This window comes from Pinus tabuliformis, chromosome 8, assembly GCF_031772625.1.
Source record: "Pinus tabuliformis cultivar Carrire ecotype Pingquan chromosome 8, CPIR1, whole genome shotgun sequence".
Lineage (NCBI taxonomy): Eukaryota > Viridiplantae > Streptophyta > Pinopsida > Pinales > Pinaceae > Pinus > Pinus tabuliformis.
In genome coordinates, this window is record NC_142294.1 from 334,455,066 (window position 1) to 334,468,099 (window position 13,034).

The following is a 13,034-nucleotide window of genomic DNA, read 5'->3' on the forward strand; positions in this document are numbered from 1 at the left end:
CTGATTGTGTTAGCAGGGGTGAATGCTACACTAATGTTATGTTTATTAAGAACTTTAGAAATTTTATCTGTGGTATCTTTTATGTAAGGAAGGGAGATCTTAGGAATTGATAAGTTTTGATCATTAATATTGTTGTTATTTTTCTTTAGGGATAGGTGCATGGCTTTCTTGATGGTGTTTCTATTATAGCCATTTAGTTCAAACACTTTGTGAAGATGGTTGAGTTCATCGTTTAAATGGTCAGGATCCGATATTCTGACAGCCCTAGTGGTTAAGGTTCTAATGATGTCTATCTTTTGTTTAGGGTGATGGTGAGATTTTGCATGAAGATATCTTTCTGTATGGGTTTTCTTTCTATAGACTTGGAAACTAAGAGGCCCTTTTCTTTTAGTTAAAAGGACATCAAGAAAAGGAAGCTGGTTATTATTTTCAATTTCAATGGTAAATTTTATATGGTCAGAGAGGCTATTTAAGTGATTAAGGAATAAGTCAATATTTTCTTTTCCATGACTCCACTTAGCAAATATGTCATCTACAAACCTTTTCCATTCTTCAGGGGTGTATGGAAATGACATTAGAGCCTTCTTCTCAAAGTGCTCCATAAAGATGTTGGCAATTATGGGAGATAGAGGAGAACCCATAGCCACACCATGAGTTTGCTCATAAATTCTGCCTTTGAAACTGAAGTATGAAGATTTCAAGCATAGTTCCAAAAGATCAACAGTCTCTTTATCAGTGAGGTTTCTCATGATTTCAATGGCTTCATCAATAGGAATCATGGTATAAAGGGATACAATGTCAAAGCTGACCATAAGATCTTCGTCTTTCATTTCTATGCCATTAATCCATTGAACAAAAGAATAAGAGTCTTTAATATAAGAAGGGGTATTACCAGATAGGGGTCTGAGCTTTTTGGCAAGGTATTTTGCCAACAGGTAAGTAGGGGAGCCTATGGTGTTAACTATAGGTCTCAGAGGAATGTTTGGTTTATGGACTTTAGGGGCCCCATAAATTCTAGGAATAATGGAACTATTAGGGATAATTTTCTTTTTAGTGGCATCATCTAAAGAAGATTCTTTGATTTTATGAATAACTTCACGCATGATTTTCTCACTGGGGTCTTTGTTTATTATTTTATAACAGCCACTGTTGTTTAGATGATCTTCCATTTTCTTGTCATAATCACTTTTGTTCATGATCACAGTAGCATTGCCCTTATCAGCTTTAAGGATGACTATGTTTTTATTATTTCTTAGGGTGTTTAAAGCTCTTTTTTCTTCTTTAGAAATGTTGGAAGTAGGAGGTTTAGCAGTTCTCAGGATTTTAGCAATATCTTGTCTGATTTCCTCACTTTTTGCTACATCTAAGTTTTTTATGGCTACTTCGATAATACTGATGATCTCTTCTATAGGAATTTTATTAGGGGTTATGGCAAAATTCAGCCCTTTTTTTAAGATAGATTCAGCTGCATGATCAAGGGAGAAGTCTGATAAATTAATAACCTGGGCTTTGTCAGATGTCATGATTAATTTGTTATGAGGGTTTTGTGTTTCTAAACTAGTAGCTGGGTTGTTAGATAAGGTTTTTGATTTATTCATATTAGAGATTACATCAGCGCTCTTTTCATTTGGGATGGGAGTGTTGCTATGTCTGCCAATGATATCCTGGGTCGCAGTCACGTTATTTTCCAGCTTACTTATATGCGGATTACTCACTCCATTGTTATGATCCTGACATGTAACGGAGCTTATCACAAAGTCGGACTGTGAAGGACTGATGTCTTTCGGCTTCATGATATTCCCAGCGTTCCACGATTGATGTGAATGCGAATTAAGGACTGAGCTACCGAGATTCTGTGCAGAAGATTTATCAATACAATGCGTACTGGAGGTCGTGCTGCTTTGAGTGCTGGATTGAACAGATTGTGTGTTAATATGGGCTGTGGGGTTATTTAAAAGCGGCATAACAGATTCATTGTTAACTGCGGAGTTTATCTCTGGTTCCGGCCTCATGATATTCCCAGCGTTCCACGATTGATGTGAATGTGAATTAAGGACTGAGCTACCGAGATTCTGTGCAGAAGATTTATCAATACAATGAGTACTGGAGGTCGTGCTGCTTTGAGCGCTGGATTGAACAGATTGTGTGTTAATATGGGCTGTGGGGTTATTTAAAAGCGGCATAACAGATTCATTGTTCAACGAATTTAATGCGGAGTTTATCTCTGGTTCCGATTGAGGAGGGACGCTGTCAGGAAGCTTCTCAGCAGATGGGGGTTTATTATTCCACGTATCATGTTTTATTTGAGTTCTGGAGGAAGCATTCTTAGAACCGAGATGATTATGAGCGTTGTGTTCTTCTCCAATGTTGCATAAATTATTGAACTTTTTTAGTTTATTACTGCTGTCTTTTCTTAACCAATTTTCCGCTCTTATGAATGTGATGGCATCCAAAGATTGCCAGAAATCTTTTCTCAGATGCGCAGAGAGGTTTAGATGAGCAGAAAGAAGTTTCTGTGAAGTTTTTATTAGTCTAGACCTGACCCATTTGATTTCATTTCTTACCAAGGTATCACTTAATTTTTTGAAACTAGATAGATTTCTGAACCGCAGAGGATGCTTGCAGATGGCAAATTTAGGAATGACATTATTATCCCTACAATTTTTAAGAAAATTCAGATTGGAAATGAGTTTAGCTCTGGATAATCTTAATTTTTCGAAATCTGATGCGCTGTCCATCATATCCCTTCCATGGTAGGACTTGATGTTGTTAAATAGAGAATCCATACAGGTGAGAATGGTTTTAGATAGAGGAGGAATGACCTGTTGAAGAGTTTTGTGAACCCAACGTTTCGGACTACGAAGTGAGTCCATCATCAGGGGATGCGGCAATAGATAATCTTTGAAATTAATGATGTATGTCCAAATACATTTGAAGATCATGGAGTGAATAGAAGAAACATATGTTTACCTTTCTTTAATGGAATTTGAAAAAAATGTTTGCTTATTTAGTAAGTTCTATTGAAATTTTATAGTGTTTTCATGTAGCTATTCTTTAAAGATTTTAAAGATTTAGAATGACACTAGTTCATTTTGGAAAAAAATTATGAAGGGTTTATTTAATATACACTTGTCAATAGAAGTGAAATTTTTTTATAACCTTTCATTATTGAAGGGTTAGATGAATATATTCCCTTCCAAATGAAATTAAAAACAACCCTTCAAATTTGATCACTAGACTGATAAGCTCGATGAAGAAACAGAAATAAAAATAAAATATGGCCAAAAGTTTCTGTCTAGCTAACTCCTCCATCTAGTGACCATAAATTCAACAATGTGACGAAAATTCAACAATGTGACGAATAGACTAGTAATGTATTATTGTTGAATAGATATGAATAACATTTGCAAATTTTAACCTTTTTTTCTTGCGTAACAATATTGACGTATTTGATATACTCACTATTGTCCACTGTCGTATTCTAAGAAAATGGTATTTGCAGATTATAGTGTAGGTTTTAGATACTCAGCACAGTCCTCTAATTAAACAAATGGTATTTGCAGATTTGATATGCTCATCGTGGTTCTTTAAACATGGAAATTCGATATACTCATTGTGGTTTTGTAAAGAAATCGTATCCAGTTATGATGCAGGGTTGATATATTGGACATTCGTCTAAATAACAAGTTATTTGGAGACACAATGAAGCGAGTAGAAGTGAGGTGTCTCACGCAATTGTAACCCTTGATGGTGTAACAGAATAAGTGGCACTTGACAATCTGACAAAATATATGGAAAAATTGTTTTGGGTTTAATGATGAATAACTATTAGAAATATTTGTTTTATCACATTGAGTCTTCACCATGAGAATACTTAAACAACGACTTAACCAAGGAATATGAAAAAATTGCATAAATTGTATATCCAAACAGCCTTGACTTGATGTTGTGTCAAATATAATTAGATACTTACAGTTTGGAAATGTTATACCATTTTTATACAATTTAAAGCTTTCGAAATGTAATACAACCTTTCAACAAAAAAATCCTATATGATACAAAGAAAAGTTAAGAAATATAAGAATTCACGTAAAACTTTAAAAATTATGGAAAATAAGAAATATAAGACTTTAAATAAAACATTAAAAATTATGGAAAAATATGTAAATAAAAAAATCCTATATGATACAAAGAAAAGTTAAGAAATATAAGAATTCACGTAAAACTTTAAAAATTATGGAAAATAAGAAATATAAGACTTTAAATAAAACATTAAAAATTATGGAAAAATATGTAAATGCGTAGGATATGCTATAAAAATATGTAATAAATAGAGAAGAGATATAAGACTTTGTATAAAACAGTTACGGGAAAATATGTGAAACCTGCAAGAAGAATCTAAATCCTCTTGTCAGCAATGAAAAGTTATGAAAAATGCACGAATCTAAGAAAACATTGATGAAATTGACCCTATGAAAAAATACAAGAAAATATTGATTAAACGAGACAATACGAAAATACTAAAAAAAAATTAATAAAAGAGCTAGCCCCTCGGCAAATATAATAACGACCTACTCAGCAACAATAGTACAATAAACCTGCAAGAAGAATCTAAATCCTCTTGTCAGCAATGAAAAGTTATGAAAAATGCACGAATCTAAGAAAACATTGATGAAATTGACCCTATGAAAAAATACAAGAAAATATTGATTAAACGAGACAATACGAAAATACTAAAAAAATTAATAAAAGAGCTAGCCCCTCCGCAAATATAATAACGACCTACTCAGCGACAATAGTACAATATCCTTCATCACCCTAATCCTATGATCTACATCCTCTCAGTTTTTTTTGTGTAAGTTAGAAGATTATATTATAGAACAAGTATAATACAAAAAACTGCCGTAGCAGTGCGAGCAGGGATACACAATATGCGAAGACGAATCGCCTGCTCATAAGTGAAGAACAAAACACAGCTTAACAGCCCACCTCGCAGGGTGGCTTGGTACTGAAAAAAACACAGCTTATCAGCTAGTACTGCCGATACCATACATGATAGGTAACAAAACATAAGCCTATGTCGACCCAGAAGATAAAGCAACAACACAGAAAAGAAAAGCCGAGAAAGATAGAGGGTAGCAGAGAACTACAGGTTTCCCCTTAGATGTATTTTCCCATCTGGGTGATGGTATCCAGGCCTATCTCCTGTACATGGCGGTCAACCTTCTCCTGAATAGCTTCCCAAGATTCGGGCTCGTCCTCAGCAGTGGGGGCCGGCTTAGCCGCATGAGCCGTGTGAACCGTTTTGATGACATCCCTCAGAATTTTAATGACATGCGTCAACATTCGATTATGAGTTTTGATTGCCTCATGCACAGTAGAAATTTTGTTGTCCAAGACATTGTTGTAGTCAATAATCTTCGCCATTTGGGCCTCAGTTAGATTTACCTCAGTAACAATGTGTTGCCTTTCCTTTTCTATAGACTCCAGAGCTTTAGCTATCAGGGTTTTGGTTCTCCAGCTTTCCGCTTTGGTTCTTACATATTGAGTTGCCCTTTTTGAAGGTGTGCCTGGGTCTGTCAGCCAGTTAACCTCCGCTGCAATTTCCTCCTCCGTTCTTCCATCTTCCTCCTGCTTTGCTTGAGCTTCTAGTTCCGCCATCTTCCTTTTGATTTTCCCAACAGTACGAGTCTCATAGCCTCCCCTGGCTTCCTAGAGGTCCCGGTTTGCAGCCGCGCAGCGACTCCCTTCCGCTTCCATAACTAACACTTCGTACCTCTTCCGACTCAAGCCAATGGCAAGTAGAGGATCACTCACCTTGCAAACTCGAAAAACTGTTATGGAAGCAGGGCATTTGCCCCTTGCTTTATAGCAAAATTTCCGGTACCTCCTCATGAAAATGGAGTTGCTGCCTTTGCAAGTGGAGGTACTTTGGTGATGAATGTTAAGGAGGTTCGCACAAGTGAGGCTGACGCAGACCGAATAGGAGCGCTGAACGCTGCAGCCAGTAGACCGATCTAAACGCCAAGTGTCTGGTATCTTCCATCGGATGGGGTAGTGGCGGGTGAGGATGGATATGTCCCGTATACTGGCATGCTTGATGCTGATCCTCTGCTTGCTGTTCCACTTCTTTTCACACAAAATTGCCATTAATGTCAATGAAGACTCGTTATACGGAATCTCTCCAAGCGTGGTGATGGCACTGTTGCTGAGGTTGTTCTTCTCGTTTCTCGAATAGTTATGATCGCCCTTCTTAATGACATGCCGCCTCCAGAAGCTCCATTTTTCTAATTGTCCGATCATTTCATAAAAAGGCTTAGATTTATAACCTCCGTCGGTGTCCTTGTAATCCCGATGCCTGGGCCAAGTGTCATCCCCAATCAAGGATGGGTGGCTTGGATTAGATCTGTTGCTGCCAGCTGTTCGCATGTTTTTTTAATGATTTGGTTATCGAACTCATGCCAGCCTCTGTTTATGATTATATGCCGGTTGTCTGCTCCAATGTTCGCCAGATGGTCAGCCAGCCCATTGGCTTTTCTCCTCACCGTCTGGAAGGTCAAGCCTCGCAATTCCATTATGAGTTCGGCAATGCTTTCCGTCGCCTTGGCCAACCTCCAATGCCTGGTGGCTTTGCTTTACAATTGGACTTCACATGCAAGAGAACTCCTCACAAGTCCATAACATTGAGAAAACAATATTAATTTCAGAAGGTGGAATATTGGGTATTCAAAGTGTACCATTTTTGTTTTAAATTTGGTTGTGTTTTTTTCTTCATGTATTTTGTCTCCCAATTTTTTTTAATAATTTTAGGATAATGAATGGTTATAAAAATGAGTAAAATGAATTAAAATAAAGTTTGTAAAAATATATAATTTATTGTAAGTAAATGACTTATTTATTTTTCCTTTCAAGCTCCCTTTCACATTAAAGTATCATTTTGAAAATGGTCAGCGTGTAATTAAATAAATAAAATACCTTCCAATTTTTTTTAATAATTTTAAGATAATTAATTGTTAGGAAAATGGGTAAATTAATTAAAATAAATTTTATAAAAATATATAATTTATAGAAAATAAAATCATTTTTTTATTATTGTTTCAAACTCTTTTTTACATTTAAACATCATTTTTACAATGTTCAAGTATAATTAAATAAATAATATTTTAAAATTTAAAGATTTTCATTATTAAATTTGTATTTTAAATATACAAGTGGATGATGTATTTAAAAAAAAATCAAAAAAATCATCTTGTATTTATAGTTAAGTATTGGAGAGATGTATTATAATTTTACATTAAAAAATAATAAAATAATATTTATATTATATTGGGAAATTAAAAAACAGTAATAAAGGAAAAAAATTAATGTCACTAACATAGATAAAATATTTAAATTTCCACTTTTATTTTATATCAACTTTATATAACAACATAAAAAGTTAAAAGTAAAAATAATAATAATAATAATTTATTTTTTAGTATTAGACACATATATAATTTCTTCACTAATTAATATTGGCATGTAAAAATAATATTGTTGATATTACACAAAGTGTAATTCATCATGTTTATTTTATATGTGTCTATGTGTGTTTTAGCCTTACCCATAAATGAAATATTTCAATGTCCATATTGGATAACATAATTTTATATCAACTTTATATTGGATAATGTGAATTATATAATTTTTTGAGGGTGTTTTTCCATCCATTTTGCAAAAAAAAGGTTTTTACTTCCATTTAAAAAAATGTTGAAAATTTACCTTGGAAAAAAACATCGTTCTGACATACACAATTTTCGTTTTTGGGTTGTTTTTTTAATGTTTTTTGGGGTTTTTGGTCTAGAGTACCCGTTTTGAGGTAATAGTTCCCATTTGATTGGTAATTATGTTATGAAGTTAAGTGCATCAGTTGGTTGTGTTCTCTACCAGATTCGTGGGATAGTTTAGTTGTTGCAATATGTAGCAATACCACTACCTTGAAGTTTGATAAAATAGTCTTATCCTTATTGTCAAAGGAGATGAGACGGAAAAATATGGAAGGCTAGAATGGAGATTCCTTTTCTGTACGAGGATAGTCCCAAAACATAAATAAAAATAAGTCATTGAGTGGGAGATCTAAATCTCTAGGGAAACCAATAAAGGTGTGCTAGAAATGTGGAAAGGAAGGACACTTCAAAAAGGATTGTAGATCTAAATCTCTTGAGAAATGAAAGGGATTTGATGATGCTCCTTTTGTAGAGGCGAAAAACACCTCAGATGAAGGTGGGGATGTGTACTTGGCTTCTTCTTCAAGTACACATGTAGATCATGAGGCATGGTTGATTGAATCAGATGCATCCTTTCACTTCACTCCCCATAGGGAGTGGTTTAACAAGTATGAGAAATATGATGGTGGTGATGTCTTCTTAGAGGATGATAGGAAGGCTAGAATTCTTGTATGAGGAAAAGTGAGGTTGAAATTGTAATGTGGAAGGATTATAACACTTCTGGGTGCTACGTATATTCCTCCATTGGCCAGAAATATGATTTTTGTAAGCAATATGGATGATGCAAGTGTAAAAACAGTGTTCGAGAAAGATACCCACAAGATGGTTAGAGGAGCACTAGTATTAATGCTTGGAGTGCGTATTGGGACTATGTACAAGCTTATGGGTAGCATTGTTATTGATGGATGCAATAGATATATGGTTCCTGAAAGTGGAGCAGAAAATCTAGTGGTCCCTCGGGAGAAGACAATGGTAATAGTATGGTAGAAGGAATGTCTAATTTCTCTATGGATTTCAATTTCTATGAATATTGTGTATATGGGAAGAACACTTAGGTGAGTTTACCTCTTGTGCTAAGAGGGCGAAAGAGATATTAGAGCTTGTGCACAATGATGTGTTTGGACCTGTGGCGGTACCATCACTGGGTAAGTTTGAGTACTATGTATCATTTATATATGACTTCTCAAGGAGTACGTGGATATATTTCCTCAGTAATAAATCTGCAGTCTTTGATAGATTTCAAGATTAAGGCTTTAGTGGAAAAATATATAGAGAATAAGATAAAGGTGCTGATCAAAGATAATGGTGGAGATTTCTATAAGAAGGAATTTTAAGATTTATATAAGAATTGTGGTATAGCACAGAAGAAGACTACTCCATACACACTTCAACAAAACGGAGTTGCAAAAAGAATGAACATGACATTGATGGAAAAGGAAAGAAGCATGCTCAGTGGTGCTGGGTTAGGACAATAATTCTAGGCAGAGGCAATGAAGGCTTCATGTTACCTGGTTAATAGATCACCTTCATCAAAATTGGAGGATAAGACTCCACATGAGGTTTGGACTTGTAAGAAACCCTCTCTTCCACATCCTAGGGTGTTTTGTTGTGATACATATGTACATGTTCCAAAGGAGAAAAGAACCAAGTTGTATAGTAAATTTGAAAAGTGCATTTTTATTGGGTATAAGGATTGTTTAAAAGGTTATAAGCTTTGGAACCTAGAAACAAGGAAGGTTGTGTATAACTGATATGTGGTATTTAGAGAGGTGAAATATGTTATTAAACATGAATTCCTACGAAAGGAACTTGAGAAGATAGAGTTCGATCTAAAGGAGGAAGTATTAGACTCTACAGTAGAACAAGAATCAAAAGATGAAGAGCCACAAAATTCAACTATGAGAAGATCAGTTCAAGAAAGAAGGCCACCAGAAAGGTACATTCCATCTACTTTTTTTTCAAATTTTTCTTTACCTATTACTGATGATGATCCCAGAACTGTCAGGGAGGTAGTAGATTCAGAGGATGGAAAACTCTGGAAAGAGGCCATGGTTGATGAAATGGCATCTTTGCACAAAAATGAGGCTTGGTATCTGGTGGAGTTGCTTGCTAAAGGGAAACCCATCAGAAAAAATTGGGTGTTTAAGAAGAAGAGGAATGTGAAAGGTAAGGTACAGAAATACTAAGTATGATTAGTAGCAAAATGATATTCCTAGGTGCTGTGAATTGATTTTGGTGATATTTTTTCAAATGTTTCGAAGGTAGCTTCTATTAGATTAATTTTATTTGTTGCTGCTGCTTGTGATTTTGAGATAAAGCAGATGAATGTGAAGACAACATTTCTTCACAAGGATCTGGAAGAAGGGATCTATATGAAACCGGTGAAGGGTAAGAAAGAACGGGTATGCAGGTTAAAAAATTGTGTGTATGGGTTAAAATAGTGAACAAGAATGTTGTATCATAAACTTGCTACATATATACCGGGATTTGGATTCACTAGAAGAAAAGTAAATCACTGTGTATTTTAAATTAATTTGCAACCATGTTATTTCTTTGGTTTATATGTGGATTATATGTTGCTGATTGTAAATAACAAAGAAATTACACATGATTTGTAGACCCAATTGTCCTCCAAATATGATATGAAGGATATTGGTGTTGTAAACTATATTGTGGGCATGGAAATTACACGAGATCAAGAAAAGTGGAAGCTGTAGTTAAACCAGAGGAAGTATGTTGAGACAATATTGCAAAGGTTTAATATACAGGATAGTAAACCTGTGAAGGTTCATATTCATGTATTTGTGAATTTATTTCTTGAACATTGTTCCAAGACACAAGAAGAGGAAGAGGACATGTCCCATGTTCCATATGCAAGTGCAGTCGGTAGCTTGGTTCATGCAATGGCCTATACTAGACTAGACATTGCACATGTAGTGGGAGTATTGAGTAGGTTTATGTCAGAGCTAGGGAGGGAGCATTCGACAATAGTGAAGCAGGTTTTCATGTATTTGCATGGAACCAGTGATTATGGTCTCTTCTACCAAGGAAGGCAACAATTGGACAAAGTTTTGGACATTCATGGCTTTGATGATATAGACTGGGATAAAGTTATGGATTGGAGAAGATCTACAAGTGGGTATGTGTTTAACCTACTTGGAGGTGCAGTCAGTTCGATGAGCAAGAGAAAGTCTGTATCAACACCTTCAACTAAAGAGGTTGAATACATGGCAACCAGTCATGCATGCATGGAAGTAGTTTGGTTGAAAATATTGTGTTCAAGTATGGGGTTAGTACAATGTGATATAAGGATAGAATGTGACAGCCAAAGTGTAATTTTATTGGCAAAGAATGATGTTTATCATTCAAACAAAAAGGAAATTTATTTTCAATATCACTTTCTCAGGGACATGGTTAAGGAAAAAAATGTGCTTTTGGTAAAGGTGGACACACCAAAGAATGTTCGAGATGCATTGATGAAGTCTGTGAGCACTGAGAGGTTTCCTTGGTGTAGAGAAATAATGGGTATTGTAGGGGTGAACAAATGACTAAGCTCTTTTGTGAAGCCCTTTGTGGAAAATAAAACAACAAGTGGGAGAATGTTGGGTGTATGCTATATTATTTCCATGACTAGTCGTATGTGTGGCCCCCCTGTCATTTAAGGGGGGCGGTATCCCTCTTGCATAGGGTTTGAGGTAGTGCCATGGGAAATTTTTTTGGACCCTATTTTAGGTGGGAAGACCTATCTATGGTTTTTCTCATGGGTTTTCCACATGGTCTTGGGCGTGATGGTTTTCTGCCTGTGGTATTTTGTAGATCCGGTCAAGGGAGCTAGAGTTATGTTCTAATCTATGGTTAATGGTTTGGGGTTTATGAATGCTTCAGCATGAATATATATGTATTGTAACATTGAAAGGAAAATAATGAAAAATCAATCTAGTAGTCTTGGTTTTGGGATCTACGAGAAAATATTTGTGTATATATGTGTTATGTTTTATAATCTCACAGTTGCTTATTCTTTGTTTTTTAGAATTCGTATGCAGGGAATTTCTGTACAGGGTTAAAACCTACATGGTTTTTATCTCCACCACCTAAGTTCAATTTCCTATAAGCGACAAAACGAGGAGAAATATTGTTGTAATTATAACATTCTTATGAATATTGTGTTGTATTAACTGTCAGTCTCATTCATAGGTTGAGAGAGAGGGGGATTTCCCTTGAAATACACACACACACACACACACATATGAATTATTATGTTATTTTTAAATTCCATATTTTATCAGAAATGTAATTTCATGGTTTTAGAAAACTAAAACTATTATTTTTTCTACTTTTGGAGGTTCATTAACCATGGGTGTTAGGGGAGATTTCATGGGGGCAACTTGTTTTCTCTAAGAATTGTCTAGCCTAGCCCCTCAACCCTAGTTATTAAAAATGTGTATATTGGTCCTATTGGTGAAAACACAGATTTATTGTAGGAACATTAATGGGTAGCATTTTATGATCCTTATTATGTTGAAGGGAAAGAAACTTCAATGTTGCATTTCACCAACTCAATCAACGAAAAGATCAGAAGAGATTGCTTAGTTTTTATATTATCATTTTGGGAATGATTAACAATACAATTAGCATAATCAATTTTCTTCCAAGTTTTTGTCTCGCTCGTGCATGCTAAAGAAGAAAATACAGTGGCATTTAAAAAATACTTAGTTGATTAGTATCAAACAACTCAGTATTACACTCAAAGAATTGAACCACCTCCACCCTAACTTTTTTTATAGATAAGGAAGGCTAAATTAGAAGGGAAACAAATATCCCAACCTTGTGGAAACTATAATTAGAAAAGAAAAACCCTAATTGAATTATGTGTACTGAATTTCTCTCTCCCTAAAACTAGAAGTTTCCTTGACTCATCTACTTAAGATAACTTTAGAACAAAATCTAACTATATGATTATTTTCATTAATTTTTTATATGATTTATTTCAATATAGATGTAATGTTATTGCTTACGACCAGTGAAGGTTTTAATATTTCTCGATCATGCACCATAGCCCAGAAAACCTAATGTTGTGCCCTCATTCCCCTCAATTGTGCCTGCATTATGTTTTAGACCAATGTATCATTGTCAAGCATTTTATATGTTTTTGAGATGCAAAACAATCCATAGCCCACAAGTTGAAGGAAAAACAAGAGTTATTTTGTATAATATGCACTTTAAGTGAAGGGAATTCAAAGCAAAGGAATTAAAGTAAGGAGTATAGAA